Genomic DNA, 14,787 nt, shown 5'->3' with positions numbered 1-14,787 from the left:
GAGAAAGGAAATTAGAATCAGAGCTTGGTATTTAGAAGTCATAACTTGAAACAGAATCAGATGACTTTTCTAGCTGTCTCAGCAGGCCAAACGCCAGTACCAACTTCTCCAAACAAAAGCAGTCTAAGTCCCAGGACCAGAAACTGTACAGCCATCAGTGCATAGGATGTGTTATTATTCACTTTGTGGTGTATCCCATTCACCCGACCTGAATGCTCTTGTCCAACGACACAGAAGAATGCATTTGGGGGGCTACAGCCCACTATTCTTGGATGAAATATTGGAGATCTCCTATAGCTGTCCTCCCATGCTGTTCCAAATCTTTTTCAAATGAAGTATCCACCCTTCCAGAAAATTCTGCCTATGCACCTTGATGTCCTGACCTTTGCAAGCTTTTGTGCACACAGATAGACTGACACTTCTTTGGTACCGGTACTGCTACACTCTGAAGGTGATAACATCCCATATCTACACAGTGAAGAAGATATTTGCACAGAACAGATCTATTTGTTCAAGCAGGCTTTGGAAGAAGTCGTCGTCTTATTCACACGAGCAAATATTGGTGGTAAAGAAAGATCACATGCAGATAAAGGCAGGCAGCTTCTAACAGCAAAGTAAACAATAAAAACCTACAATAAAAACAAGGCTCTTAAAATTTAGTGAAAACTGTATGAGTTACACATGTTAACGGGATTGTTGTATATTACAACTTGTATTACTGTATCTATCTTACTTGTATGTAGTTTATATTTAAAGAAAATTATTCAGAAGACTTCAACATTTCCATATATTGGGATACTTACTTGGAGGGCTCTATTCCTTGGCTAAAGGATGTATTTCATTTACCTTTTCCCCCTGCCAGCATCCTAGTTAAAATATGGACACTATTTTCAGACAATAGCTTCAGAACATGCCTGGGTTATGAACTTGTTTATTATGAGAGAGTAAATTCTGAATTTATTACTAAATAAATTCTGAAGAAAAACAATGAGTAGCATGTTGATTAGTTCTAAAGTCTGTTAACAGTCATACAAGAGAGAAACTCCAAAAAGTATCCTTAAGGCATATGTGCCTTTTTTCCCCTTGACTCCAAGCAGCTTCTATATCTGTTTTAGTAGCATTACTTAGCATTTGCAAAATGCTCCTCCCCCTACTAAAGATTTTATTCAAAATAATAAAAATTAACAGATTAAGGTAAATATGCTGCATGAGTGCACCCTCTTCTTTCTTTATCACATTGCCACTCCAATTTGGATTGTGAGGAAACCTTGTCTTAAATATACATATTTGTAATTGGAAGGTCTGAACAATCCTCGGGCCACAAAAACAAAAAGATAAGGGTATTCGAGGTAGAAAAGCTGGCAATAAGCAAAGGGGAGCAGCGATGTGTGTTCAGCTAGGTTTTCTCAGGTAAAAACTAATGTTAAATTTCCATTGATTTCCACGTCACAGAACAGAATCAGACAAAGCAACTGCAGAATGCATTGAAGGAAAAAAAAAAAGAAAAGAAAAAGGAAAATCCCAAACCCTGCCTTTTCTAGTCCACCATCCTGCCAAAACAAGGTTGTACTTTTTTTTAGTGTTTTCTGACATCTAATTTTAGGTGTCCCAAATAATGTGGCTTGTATTATTTCCCTTGAGAAGCTCTTTCACAGTCAGATAGCTCCCATTGTTCAAATCGCCTGACATTCAGCCTAATTTCTCCTTTTCTTAATTTGATCCCACTTGCGCTCCAGTACAGATGATTGCTTTGTGCCAAGCAAAATAGTTCCTCCTCCCACCCCTGACTACAAGCCTTGTGAGATATCTGTAGAATTATAACTCTAAACTACCAATTACACTTTTTGAGTGGTTTTAATTTTTCACAAGTCATCCCACCACTCACTGAACATTTTTATTGCTCTCTCAATACTATTTGCTGTATTTTGTCCACCCAATAATGGCAACTCTAAAACTGAAGGGTAATTTGAGGTGTCATCACACAGACTGTTCCTTCCTTGCTTCTGCTGACTGGGTTTGCTTGACTAACAGCTAAGCTTAAGCAAGAGCCACAGTGCAGTTTTTAATATGGAAATTAGGCACTAAATATTTCAAGGACCAAATAAAGTCTTCACCCAAATTTACGTTTTGAAATGCTAGACAAGGCAGATTAGATGCAGATATTTCTTCTTTATTGACTGCTCCCTCAGCCTTGTGGAAGATTCACCTGTGATAGACTGGGAATGTCTGCCTAGGCTTTTGTCTAGATTTGGGCTCACCCTGCTCTCACCCAACCACCTAGATGTACACAAGGTCTGATACAAAATCCTCCAAAAGCTCCGTTTCTGAAGGGTCACTGTCAGACTGCTGGGCCTGTTAGCCCAGTAGGACGAAGTCCTATTGGGGGCACAGAGCCACCTTAAGCAACAACAGCAGCTGGCCAATCTCCTGCTACCCTGAAACCCAGCAGAACCACCACGGGTCTATCTAAAAAGGCTAGGTTGAAATACCTTCCCCCATCATGAAAGGGCAAATAACAGCTGTACCTTCAGTTTGGAAATATGACTAGAAGAGGACAGAAGGAAAAAGCCACAATTATTTAAATGCACATAGTACGTAGTATAAAATTATTTCTTAACAAGTAGAAATTTTTTTTAATGACTACAGCCATTCGGTCTTTAGGTTGCATGTCATTAAGATATAACAACACAGTTGGAACTGAAAATTCAGCTGCATTAATCAATTCAGAGAAAGGACTGCAAAATAACCTTTTTGTTATTACTGGTTTAACAATCACCCCAACCCCTTCATTCTGAGCCAGGTAATTCAGTTTTGCAGAAACTTACAGATTTTTGCTTCATAATCAGTTATTTTGCAGGCATCATGAAGGCTTACCTAAATTTTTTGTTGATTAAACCTAAAATATTTTGTTGATTAAAAACTGAAGAAAAAATGTAGACCATTAAATCTGTTCCTAACTTCTGAACAACTTTTAGACAATCAGATATAATTTCTCCTTTAAATATACTGTCCTGAGTTCTACTTTTTAAGTCTTTGTATTTTAACAGAAAACTAGAAGAATTTTTAAAGTACATAGGCAAAACAGCATTAATAAGCATCTGCTCAACTTCCATGATCTCAAAAGTAGACAGTAAGATTAACTGTGCCTGCACTCGTTCCTGCCAAACATTGCTGGAGAACAGCTGAAATCACTGGTACAAGCACAATATAAATGTTTCAAATACACTATCACAGCTGTAGAGACAGGAAAGTGAAAAAAAAGCAGATAAAAATATACATACATTACACAGACAGATTAACTTCTCTATCACTATGGGTAAGAGAAAATAAAAAGAAGAAATACCTTATGTCTACTATAGTATTAACCTGAAGTTGAAGAGTCTGAAGAGAATTGAGGAATACTACAAGCAATTACTGTTTGAACAAAGATACAACTTTGCAAAAGGAAACAATTTATATGAAGTATTTCCTTTAAATACACTATATTGTGCACACAAACACTGACATGGCTTATTTCGCAGCCAGACATACCAGCAACAGCAAATTTGATATAACGTCTTTAGCAAAGTTAATCATTGGCCTGAGCTAAATGAAGCTCAGTTGAAGTTCAAGGTCACTGCCACTTTCTGAAGATGATGGTTTACTTTTTTACTCTTCAAGTGTTGCAGTATGAACAGCACTTGAGCTCTCTTCAAAGAGGCAAGCTTATGTTTCAAGTTACACTTTAAAGTTTTGCAATCTCTGCAGAGAAGCAAATTGCATGTTTTCAAAAATTCCTATAATATAAAAAGTGATAGTTGAAAAGTATACTTATACAAAAAAAGTTCCTAACAAATTCCTTGATCAATTCCCCTACCAGAAGAAAGCTTTGCTTTCCAGTTAAGTAGCTAGTATTAAACAGTAACAAAACAAAAAATACCAAACAAAGTAGTATTCAAAATATGTCTTGTCTCACATATATTTGCTATACATAGCTTAACAGAAGTCTGCGTTCAAATGCCAATCAAGAGGAAAAAATTTGCAAACACGGACATCAGATACCTACAGGACTCACAACATTCTTGTCTCAAGCCATTCCACAGGTTTCACTTTCAGCCACATGATGTTTCATTTAAGTTCCTACTTCAAATGTTCTCAATGTTCCATCTTAGAAATATAAATTTATAGAAACCTTCATCCATGCCACATCAGGCTGAGATCTAAAGAACAGTCTGAAACTCTTACTGCAATGAAAAATAACCTTGGTAATTCAATACAAGTCACTTTTCCCTACCACAGTATCAGTATCATGCCCCAGCATGCGGTTGTGGTCCCTTTATGCTGTAAAGATAACCATCTTTCATAAGCGATGTAAGATGCTATGGTCTGGTAACCTCTAGGAATAAAGTGCCAGGGAAGCCCTCATCCAAATAAATAACGGGAAATTTTTATCCTGCTTTTCAGTGAAGCTGCAGCTTCATTTCCCTCCCTAATCCTCTTCCAAAAGTAAGAATTATAGCCCTTATGTTCTGACTATGTCAGTGTCCTCATATATGCTTACTTTTCCACTCTGATCCATTAATCTTACTGAAACTGTTGCTCCATTTCAATGGCATTATTCATCATTTCATCTTAGCTGCTCATACAGCAGGATAAGGCTTCCGTTCTTACACGTAAAAGACATCTACATAACCTATGTTATTAAGGAAGACTAGATATATTACCATCATATTGCATTTTTATTTTACCTAATTCAGTGTTCTGAAATAAATAAAATGCAAAGTTTATACTTTTATTGCTCCTGAAGTACCAGAGCTGAGAAATTCATAAAACTCCCCATGTGCATAAATGCATAAATATTCCTTCCTATACAGAAAATTATTGGCTATTTTAAAGACAATAGGCAAAGTATCTAGCTCACAGCTTTCCTCCATTTTCTCAGGCCACAAATTTCAGTCTGTACAAAGAGCAACAAATTGCAAAGATACTTGCAACTTAATTCCCTAAAAACACCCAGACAAAGAGTGTTTTGACTTGTAGGTCCAATTCTGAATTCCTAGTAAAACAAAGTGCTCAGAGGAAACAATGTGAGATTTATTAAATTGAAGATTCAGCCCTTTAAGTTAGACTCCAGTCACAATTTTGGGGGAAAATCACTATACTCAAGGGTGGACGATGTGACTTATATCTACACATACACATAGAGATGTTACAAAAAACTGGGAGCAGGTAACCTCAGTAACCAATAGACACTAGGAAACCAAAAATATTCAACTTATTTTGCTGCCTATTAGAGAAGAAAATAATTCTAATGATTAATTGGCAATAGATGATCATTTGAACTTTCATTATCAGAGATGATAAAGGAGCATAAAGGAGCTAAGTGGTTTTCTAGAGTTTTCCTGTTTTGAACAAATAGCTTAGTTTACATAGCACCACTGTAATATCAGAACAAACTCCCAAGCATATTCCCACAGCAGCCAATATTTTCTACTGTCAGATCAAACAGGGGGGAAGGGGAGAACTCATTTATACCAAGATTAACTCTAGTGTCAAGTTTTATGTTTGTTTTGGTCCCAAGCTTTCACTTTTCTCAGTCTAGATTTGGCTTCCTCTTTTTTCATTTCCCTATGTGAAAATGTCTCTGCTTTTCTACTGCTTTACTAGCCTTTTCATTCCCCTTCCCCATTTTCTTCCTTTATTTCTCTCTCTGTTCTTTTCATCATTCACCTCACCTGGTGCCTGTTGCTGCTGCCAGCCAAGGCAAATGGAGACAACTCATTAAAAAAGCTAGGGTCACCTGTGGTGGGAAAAGACACCCCACACATGGAGCTAAAGCATGTGACTCTGCAGGACCATACCAAGAAATTATTAGCACAGATTATTAGACTGAGAAAAATAGAAGAAATGTAGAATCAGGCTGATTCTGGATGTGGCTGTGGTATGGCTGTGGGGAAGAAAGACAGACAGACAGAGTGATTCTAAGTACCATGAAATATACCCTAACTGGAGAAGATAAGCAGTGCAATGTGCAAGGCCTCATCTGACAGACTGAGTCCAGGATTGCAACATTGAAAAGTAACAGGTAAATTGGTCTGGCCAGAGGAAAGCAGCAAAGTAACTACATAATACCTGTTTTACAGCTATACTGGGCCTTTGCAGATCCTGGTACAGCTGGTTTAGAGCAAGCTCAGATATTTCCACATGGCAATGCATCATTTATCCTACTGTTAGGTCAATGTAAGCTCATGATCACTTGATCCAAGAATACTTTCCACAATCTGCTTTTGTATAACTTCATTGCTACTTAGTCATTTCAATGCCAAAAAAAATCTCCTTTCATTCTGCATGAAATGCCTTGTTGGGCCCCACTGCTCAGTACACTACAGAGACAGTCCATCCCCTCCATTAATATACTAATTTAAGGACTAATCCATCTCAACTAATTTTTGCTAAATTTTCTATCATTTTCAATAGGAGTGGAGTCAGATTTTTAGGGTATAATTCTGAAAATACTTAAGTAAATACAGCTGCAGTAAAAAAGTAACATTGCTAATATCGACTAAGCTGTTTGTGCTTGCACAACTGATCAACTGAACTTTCTGCTTAAATTCTAGGCAGAATTTGATGAAGCTTTTACAGTGGCTGACACATCCCCAAAAGAAGAAAACACTCCCCCGAAATTATTAAAGAAACACCCTGCTCTACTATGTAAGCCTATCTTACCTTTTCTGTTCCTCATGATTTTCTTTACTTTTGTTCAACTAATTCAGCAGACCAATGGATTTTGTACAAAGATACTATTTCTTCAGCATACACCAAAAGTATATATGGACAAAAGACAAAAAAAGACTTGGACAAAAGCCCCAAACCAGCCAGAACCACTTTATATACAGTTAGCAGTGTTGGCGTATCTGCATTTTTTCACTGCACAAGACTATGTCACTTAGGAAAGAAACAACATAATACCTTTTAAACAAGAGAGGATATAAAGGAGGAACAAAAGAGTCCAAATATTTCCATCGTGATCTGGTGTCATATTCTGTTCTCCTCTTTTTTCTTTTTTTCTCCTTTTTTGGTTATTTATAATGACGTGGAGACAACATGATATAGTACCTAAAAACAAAGTTAAACGGTGCAGCAGTCATTTATAGACCTGCATAAAGCAAGCATGAAAAGGACTGACAGAGAAGAGTTATTAACTCAGTAAGCTTCACCATTCGTCTAGAAGGAAGGATTTTACCCCTATCTTACAAATCAAGCAAAAGCACTGTAATTTTATCAAGACAGACATTGCATTGCCGACAAGTTAAAGAGGGCATAGCATATTCATTACATCAAAGCTGCAGAGTGAAAACAGGAGGCAGTTTTCTTGGACATTTGTAAAAGCAGTGTAAAGACTGAGCAAGTGCTTCCAGGCTGAACTTTCTCTTTTTGTAAGTTTAGTGAACCACACCTTGGGTCCAGTTTTCCTTTACTTTTTGCCTTGTATTATCATCTATACTCTAGCCATAGTACGGCTGTTCTGTTGCTCACCTCTGCCCAGGCTAGCTACAAAAATCATACCTTTCTCATACAGAAGAGTTAGATATCTATTTGGAACAGTGGTAAATGATGACACAGGGTCAAGGCAAAGAAGATCAAGCTCCCCATGCAGGATTCTATTTAAGAGATAGATATTTCTGAGAGTCTAAAGGAAATCCGCTTCAGCTGTTGTCTGAGTCACTAAGGCATGAAAACACACTTTTCACACCTTGAGAAAATTCTTTGGCTGTTTCACATTCTCCCAAAGAAATCTAAAGGAGACTTTACAGCTGTCATGTACATAATACCGAATGACTCCACTTGAAGATACTCACATGTCAAATTAAGTTGGCCATACTCAAAAGTATAAAACTTGGTCTAAAAATGCACTCTTTTTTCTCTCTGATTTTCAAGTCCTATGGCATTTTTTTTCTGTTTGCAAATATAGCACATTATGGTTCATTCTGGCTATAAAGCATGGCAGCCACTGGCCAATCCTGATACAGAATGACCACAGACGAAAAAACAATTGTAAAGTCCCATTAAGGTTCCATTACCATCAACTTACTTTCAGAAAGCTTCAGTCTTTAAGATAGATTAAGTATTCAGTTTAAGAGCACAGACTAATTAAGGAAGCTCTTTAAGAATAACTGTAAAGGTGTTCCAGAACACCTATTTTCAGAGGACAATGTATTTCCAAAAATACTGACCTTATCAACTAAAAAATGATTTTCTTTGAAGTATAAAGAGCATTTATTAGCTTTTATGCTAAGTTTTGTTAAGATAAGACATTCAACAACATTGTCAATTTTTATGAAATGATTACTGACAGAAGATGATATTATTTATTGATTTACTGTTAAAAAAAAAAAAATCCAAGTACCTAATTTCTGCAAATTCACATTTAGTAGTTCACTTAAATATACATGTAGTCTCCCCTGCTATGGTCCTTCCTGACATGGTATTGCAACAACAGAAACTGAGATGGGCTAGATACTCACCCTTTGGTTCCAGATATTTACATTTTATTTATTTATTTGTTTAATTTACATTATCTTTTGGAAGCACCACTAGGGATGGAGAGGGAGAAGAAAAGGTAGCAGATGCTTTTTATTCTACTATAGGATTTGACAAATACAGTCATATGTGGCTTTTTCCAGTGCTGTACAAGGACAGAACCAGAATCTCAATTGCATCTCAGTCATTTTCAGGAGCAGAACCAAACCAGCAATGAGTTTACTATCGCACCTAATAAATTAACCATTGCACCTGTCCCTAGGTTACCAAAGTCAATACGCAAAGGCTTCAAACTGTTTATATACCCTGTCTTCACAAAATGCATATATCTGATTTTTTTTAATTCAAATTTCATACTGACATTGCAAGCTGGTACAGGCATTGTACCTTTGTGTAGTTTTGTATGCCCCTTAGCATACTGGAGCCTCAATTTTAATAACAGGCTGTAGATAATACTGAAAAATGTTTAATAACTTTGTTACTGTAACATCAAAAAAGGTTGTATGTCAGTTGCTAAGCCTTCTTCCTTCAAGGGATCTTCTGCAGGAGGAAAATCCACTCCTACAGAATTTCTTGCAGGTTAAAGAGTCTAAGTCAGTCACATTTTGTTATCACTCTCTAAAGCAAAACATCCAAAGCACTCTATCTGCAAAATAAAACACACATACAGAGTCTTTTTTAAGGGTCCCACACCAAGCTTCTCGTACCCTGCCTTGTCCGTGGAATGCGGCAGCTGACGGCAGAGCAGGCTGCATCCTTCCACCTCACACTGGGCAAGGTCCCTAAGAGCTGCGGGCGGCAGCAGAGCCCACACACACCAGCCACAACACTGTTTTGGGCCACAAGTACATATGGTGAACAGGAACCATCCTCGCTCACACATACCTAGCAACCATACCAGCTTGGACTGTCATCACAGAATAAACTTCTGTAACTCCCCTATCTTCTCTGCAGCCTGCCCTTTCAAGTAGGAAATGAAAGGAAATTAACTGAAGACTTTAACAAAAATTATGCAAGCACGTATTTTTAGATAAACATGAGTTTGTGCTCAGTATATAGATGGAGAAGTTTAAAATACTGATTGCATCAGCAGGCAGTTTAGCAATTCCACTCATGCAACATACATGATAATATGTATCACTGTCAGGAACATAATTTCAGAAGTATTTCACAGGTTACATCAACAAAAGCACTTGGAAATTTTAGCCCATAAATCAAGACTGTCTGAAGATAGTTCTATGCTAAAACCTTCAATCCTTATTTTGTATCTCAGTGTCTTCCAAATCAAGTCTATTTTGCTACCTTTCATCTCACTTAATAATATTCCATTTTCAATAACAAACCAAAAAAAGCACGTTGGCCTGGATGTGTCCTTCCTGTAATATCTGAAATCCTTAACTTTAGCTATGCAAACACACACTTCTCCATTCCTCCCTGCACTGGCAGAGAGGCAAACTATGCCATAATCTACCACTCTTATGCTTTTGTAAACTCTAAGCTTATCCCAATATTAATAAGAAGATTCTTACCAACCTTTAACAACATACTTTCCCTGTAGATCAGTATTTGTGCAAACTGACTGATGCAGAAGAGACAAGCTTTTAGCCTAGCTTTTAACCAGGTTAATTAATATTAAATAATAATAAAGATCATTTCCAACAATTCTCCAGCAATCCCCCTGAAATACGTACATAAGCATTCAGTATACTGCAGCTTGTACAGTTACTCAAATCCAGTTTTCCTCAGGCAATCTACTTCAGCACATCTATTTCAAGGGCAACAACTAGAAAAAGTTCTTCCTCCCCTTCACTATGCGAAGGCAGCCTATTTTTCTTTACTTGAGAGGGGAGGGGGAAAAAAAAAGAAAAAAAAAGAAAGAAACCAAAGCCGGTACTAAACAAAACCTGTAACCAACATGCAATCATGCTGCTTGCTCCGCCGCGGGGAGTAACCTCATCCCGAAGGCTGCGACTTCCCCAGTCCCCGGCGAAGGGTCCCGGCGCTGGAGCCGCGCGAAGGACGAGGTGGGACCCGGCGGTGCCCGGCAGCCGCTCCGGGGCCGGTTAAAACCCGGCAGCAAGTTTGTCCGCGGAGCTGTTTTGGCCTGTGCGGCCCGGGGGGAGGCGGACAGGTCTTCGGGCCGTCTCGGGAGCCCCTGGAAGACGGCGGCCCCCTCGGAGCCTCCCCGCCCGCAGCCACCTCCCGGGCTCGCTGGCCGCACCCCGCGCCTCCACCCCAGCCCCCCGCCTCGCCGCCACCTCCCGCCGCCGCCGCGCTCCTCTCGCTGGCCGCGGCGGCGCGGAGACACCGGCCGCCGCTGCCCCCCCCCGCCGCGGCAGCGCCCCTCCCGGCACTCACCTGCTCGGCGGCGGCGGTGTCGGCGCGGGCCGCCGCGCTCCGCCCCGGGCAGAGGGCGCCAGGTAGGGAGGGCGGCGCGGCCGCCTCCCCGCGGGGGACGCGGCGGTTGGCGGGGAAGCGGGGGGAGGGCGCCCGCGGCTCCTCGGCAGGAAAAGGCGCCGGGCGAGGGCGGGGGAGAGAACCTTAAGGTCTAGGGAGAAGCGTGTCCCGATCCGCGCGGCGGGAATAAGAAACAATAATATATTTTCAAAGTAATAATAATCATAATAAAAAAAAAAAAAAACACGCAGGAGACAAACTGGACGGGGGAGCGCGGAGGAAAGGTGAGATCCGGCTGGATCCGGCCGGGTTTGGCGCGAAGGGCCCGGCCGCCCGCTAACGGCCGCCCGCTAACGGCCACTCGCTAACGGCCACTCGCTAACGGCCGCCTGCCGACGGGCGCGGGGGTCGCGCGGCGCCAGTGCCGAGGTCGGGGGTTTCCTCCGGCGAGTGAAGCCTGCGCCACGCTGCTCCCCTCGTCACCCCCTTTTCGTTCATCCTCCCCTCCGTGTCCTTCAAGCACGGGGCAGCTTAATGCGAGAAAGGAGAGACATCCTGCTGCAGCCTAGCACACCGTTGCGTAGATGGGTATCTCGGTTGTTTTTAAAAACCCACGTGGAAATACAAGTGTTACCCAGTGGCACAGAGACAGGCTAATGCCTGTCCTGCTGCAAAACGCCACCTGTGTGCCAAACAGCTTCTGCCCAACAGCCTCCCCAGGGCCTGCACTTGGAGCCTCCTACACTTCCTTGCTCCCCATTGCCATATCTCAAATTGTGCACCATCGCTATACACAAAAATCTTGTTTTGTTCTGAATTTTTCAAGGCAATTTCCAGAGAGAAGTACTACGGCATCACGGTGGCAGAGCCTTCCTTGTTTCTCAGGGTGAGAGGAACTTCCTGCTGTGTGACCTCCCCACTAACCTGAAGGAATCAGGCACCTGACTTCTGCCGTGTAACAAGCTTTTTAAGAACGAGGACAACACTTTGTGGCTGCAGTTAAATACTATAAAAATCTTAGCACAGAGTCTTGTTTCACTGGTGGCCTTCTGACGGTACTTCCAGATGTCTGAGAAGCACGTTTTTCTCTGGATTTCTCTGGACACCCTCATTAGCTGTAGAAATTCCGAATGTTGTCCTGCTTGATTATAAACAGATGAAGGAAAATGAATGTCACTGTGATCAGGGCAATGGAAATATCAGCCTCTGAGACTGATGAAAAGTCATTCACAGCCTATGGCACTGTGTGCTCATTGTGCCTGAGGCTTGAAAATGTGTGCTCCAGACCTCTCTTCTCATGCTGTCCTGCAGGTTTGATTAATTTGAAAACATCTTCCTGATATCTTGTCAAATCAAGTAATTTTCAGTCCCAAATATCTGCCCCAATTGCTTCCACAGTGGTCAGGGAGCTCTAAACCCGTTTCCTGCTGGTCACTAGTTTGAACTTCAAAACACAAAACAAAACCACAATAGCCATAGGTAGAGTGCCAGAAAAAAAAAAAAAAAAAAAAAAAAAAAAAAAAAAAGCCTTTACTTTAAAAAATATACTTAATGTCAAATTTGAAAATAACTTATGCCAGTCTGCAATACCATGACATCGTTCTTTAGCTTTGATTAGAAGTAATTTTTCTGAGCTTTTGACACCTTCATTATTCCTGCAACTTAATCTCGCCTGAGATTTGATTTTAGGTTACTAATTCTGAAATGGACTTCTTTCACCTCTGGTTCAGTTTAAAAGGGAACTTTAGAGAAACAAGCAGCAATAGAACACAGAAAAAGATGGGGTTTTTTGTGTTCCTATGTCTTTTATGACTAATTCCCAGTTACTTTCATGTCCCAGCTAGATCCGAGTAATGAGAACAGAATTTGCAGTGCAACAGTGACCACTTCTACCTATGCAGCTGGACTGAGCTGATGCCGAGTTTATGCACTAGTCTATTCTGTAACAATCAACTTTATCCACAATACATAGTTTATGTTTAGTAAACAGAAGTATTTATACTTGTCACTTGGCAGTAGTAGCCAACTACAGAAGCTACTGCTCATTAGGTTTTATTAGAGAAGAATGCTGAGGAGCTGCATGCCAAAGAATTTTAAATTTTTTTTCTGTTTTGTCACCAAGAGGCATCATCAATGAAAATAGAAAAAGTGCTCACTTTCCAATGTTGTATCAGAATGTTGTATTGAGGGGCAGTACTTTTGAAGCACACAGTGGTATTGGAGGGAGTCAAAAGCTTCTACACAAACTGCAAGGAGTTTTGCTAAGACGAAAGCAGTGAAACCTCCATTTTTCTCTGCTTCCCCAAATGAAATCCTCCTCCTTCTCACAGCTGCATCTAAGAGCCCAGAAGAGGCAATTCAGCAGAAACAAAACTGACCCATGATTATGATATAGCATATGCCTTTCCTAGATTTTATTATCTACCAATTTATGATTATTTAAAGTGTTTCAAACATTTCAATTTTTTAAATTAAAAACACGTTAATTGTTTTAAACACTATCAAACATAAGTGTCTGAAAATGATATGTTTTACAAACATAAATATAGGTTTATTTTTGGTACATTCCATCTGCGTAAACGTTTTAAAATTATTTTGTATATTGAAATTATATTTTCACTCTCAAGAAATTCATTTTTACATGGATCAAAAGCCGTATCCATTTCTCTATGAAAGTATACCTTTTACACCTGTCCTAGTCCAAAGCTACTGGTATGACTTTCACTATGGTTCCTTTGTATCACCTTAAAACTTTAAGACTTACTTCAGGTTTAGCTATGCATTGGGAACATGTCTCGCAGGTAGATCTATGGAGTGTTTTCTGGGTGGCTGCACTGAGCAATATAGCAGCCCCACTCTGTCATCTCGTTGTTCTAACCCGATCAGCTGCTATAGCCGGTATTTTTCACCTACTTTTCCTTCCCTTGCTGTACCTTGTGCTGTTGAATCCCAGTTTATATTTACAGCCTTGACAGCCTAAATGAGAAATTCAATGAGAAATACCCTTCCATTTCTGGTCCTAGCCAGTCTGTGGAAAAACAAATTCATTATAAGCCTGTAATTTCTAAGAAACCGCTAATGTCTAGTCTAACAAAAGTACAAACAAATGGCAGGATAAACCTAACCTAAAACTGGAAGAAGCTGAACCTCTGTACTGAGGATAAGAGAGAGTGTGCATGATCATTAGAGAGATGAGAATGGCCTCTGGTAACTTACTCCGGAGGACTCCTTCCATTCCTAGCTTATTCAATACTGGATGATAATTATTCTTAGCAAATATATTGTTGACCATTTCTTCTGCCTTTCAGACAAGAACATTCATAAAGTTCATGACTTTATTGTCATCTTCAAGATCCCCCAAAATCCCACACAAGAAAATGAAAAATACCTGAAATAAATAAAACCATTTGAGAAAATATAAGAATATCCCATACAGAGGAAGAAGTACCAGATGTTCTATTTTGGGGCATTATTGCTCATTTTGAGTAGGAATATCTGAGATTCATCACTGGTGTATGTCAACATAAATATTTACCAAAGAAAGTTCTCAGAAAAATTATCACATTATTTCATCTATTCGTGTTCGAATGAAAAGAGTTCTGCTAGACAGTTACTAGAATAATTTTCCAGATTACTGATTCTTTAATTTTTAGCTATTAAGAGATCTGTAGTACAAATGAAGGTGAGACTCCTGCGCATACTGATATCCTCAATCTCACTTTAGACTAGACCACCATATTGCACTGTGGGGACAAACCTGGAGCAGTGTCAACTCAGTCTCAACACAGGCCAAAAAAAATCTCCCAAAGGCCCAAAGTAAGCAGGCTGGCAGCTTGCCTAAACTGAGCTTTGTGCTGCTGTGGAGCTACT

General features: G+C 39.9%; 1 protein-coding gene across 4 annotated transcripts in view; it reads right to left on the bottom strand.

Moving 5' to 3' along the window:
• The window catches only part of WIPF3 (WAS/WASL interacting protein family member 3), a 44,238-nt gene extending 33,317 nt beyond the window's left edge, over positions 1 to 10,921 (bottom strand). For 2 of the 4 annotated variants that reach the window (XM_062569263.1, XM_062569266.1), the window contains exon 1: positions 6,949 to 7,041. The gene's annotated coding sequence lies outside the window, so the exon portion shown is untranslated. Of the gene's footprint in view, positions 1 to 6,948; positions 7,042 to 10,435; positions 10,473 to 10,878 lie in introns of those variants that run through there. The other 2 variants (XM_062569264.1, XM_062569265.1) reach the window with 2 other exon arrangements.
• Positions 10,922 to 14,787: the final 3,866 nt, after the last annotated feature.

Source organism: Rhea pennata, chromosome 2, assembly GCF_028389875.1.
Source record: "Rhea pennata isolate bPtePen1 chromosome 2, bPtePen1.pri, whole genome shotgun sequence".
Taxonomy (NCBI): domain Eukaryota; kingdom Metazoa; phylum Chordata; class Aves; order Rheiformes; family Rheidae; genus Rhea; species Rhea pennata.
Note: the sequence above shows the minus strand (reverse complement) of the source record. Positions and strands in the feature narration are given on the sequence as shown.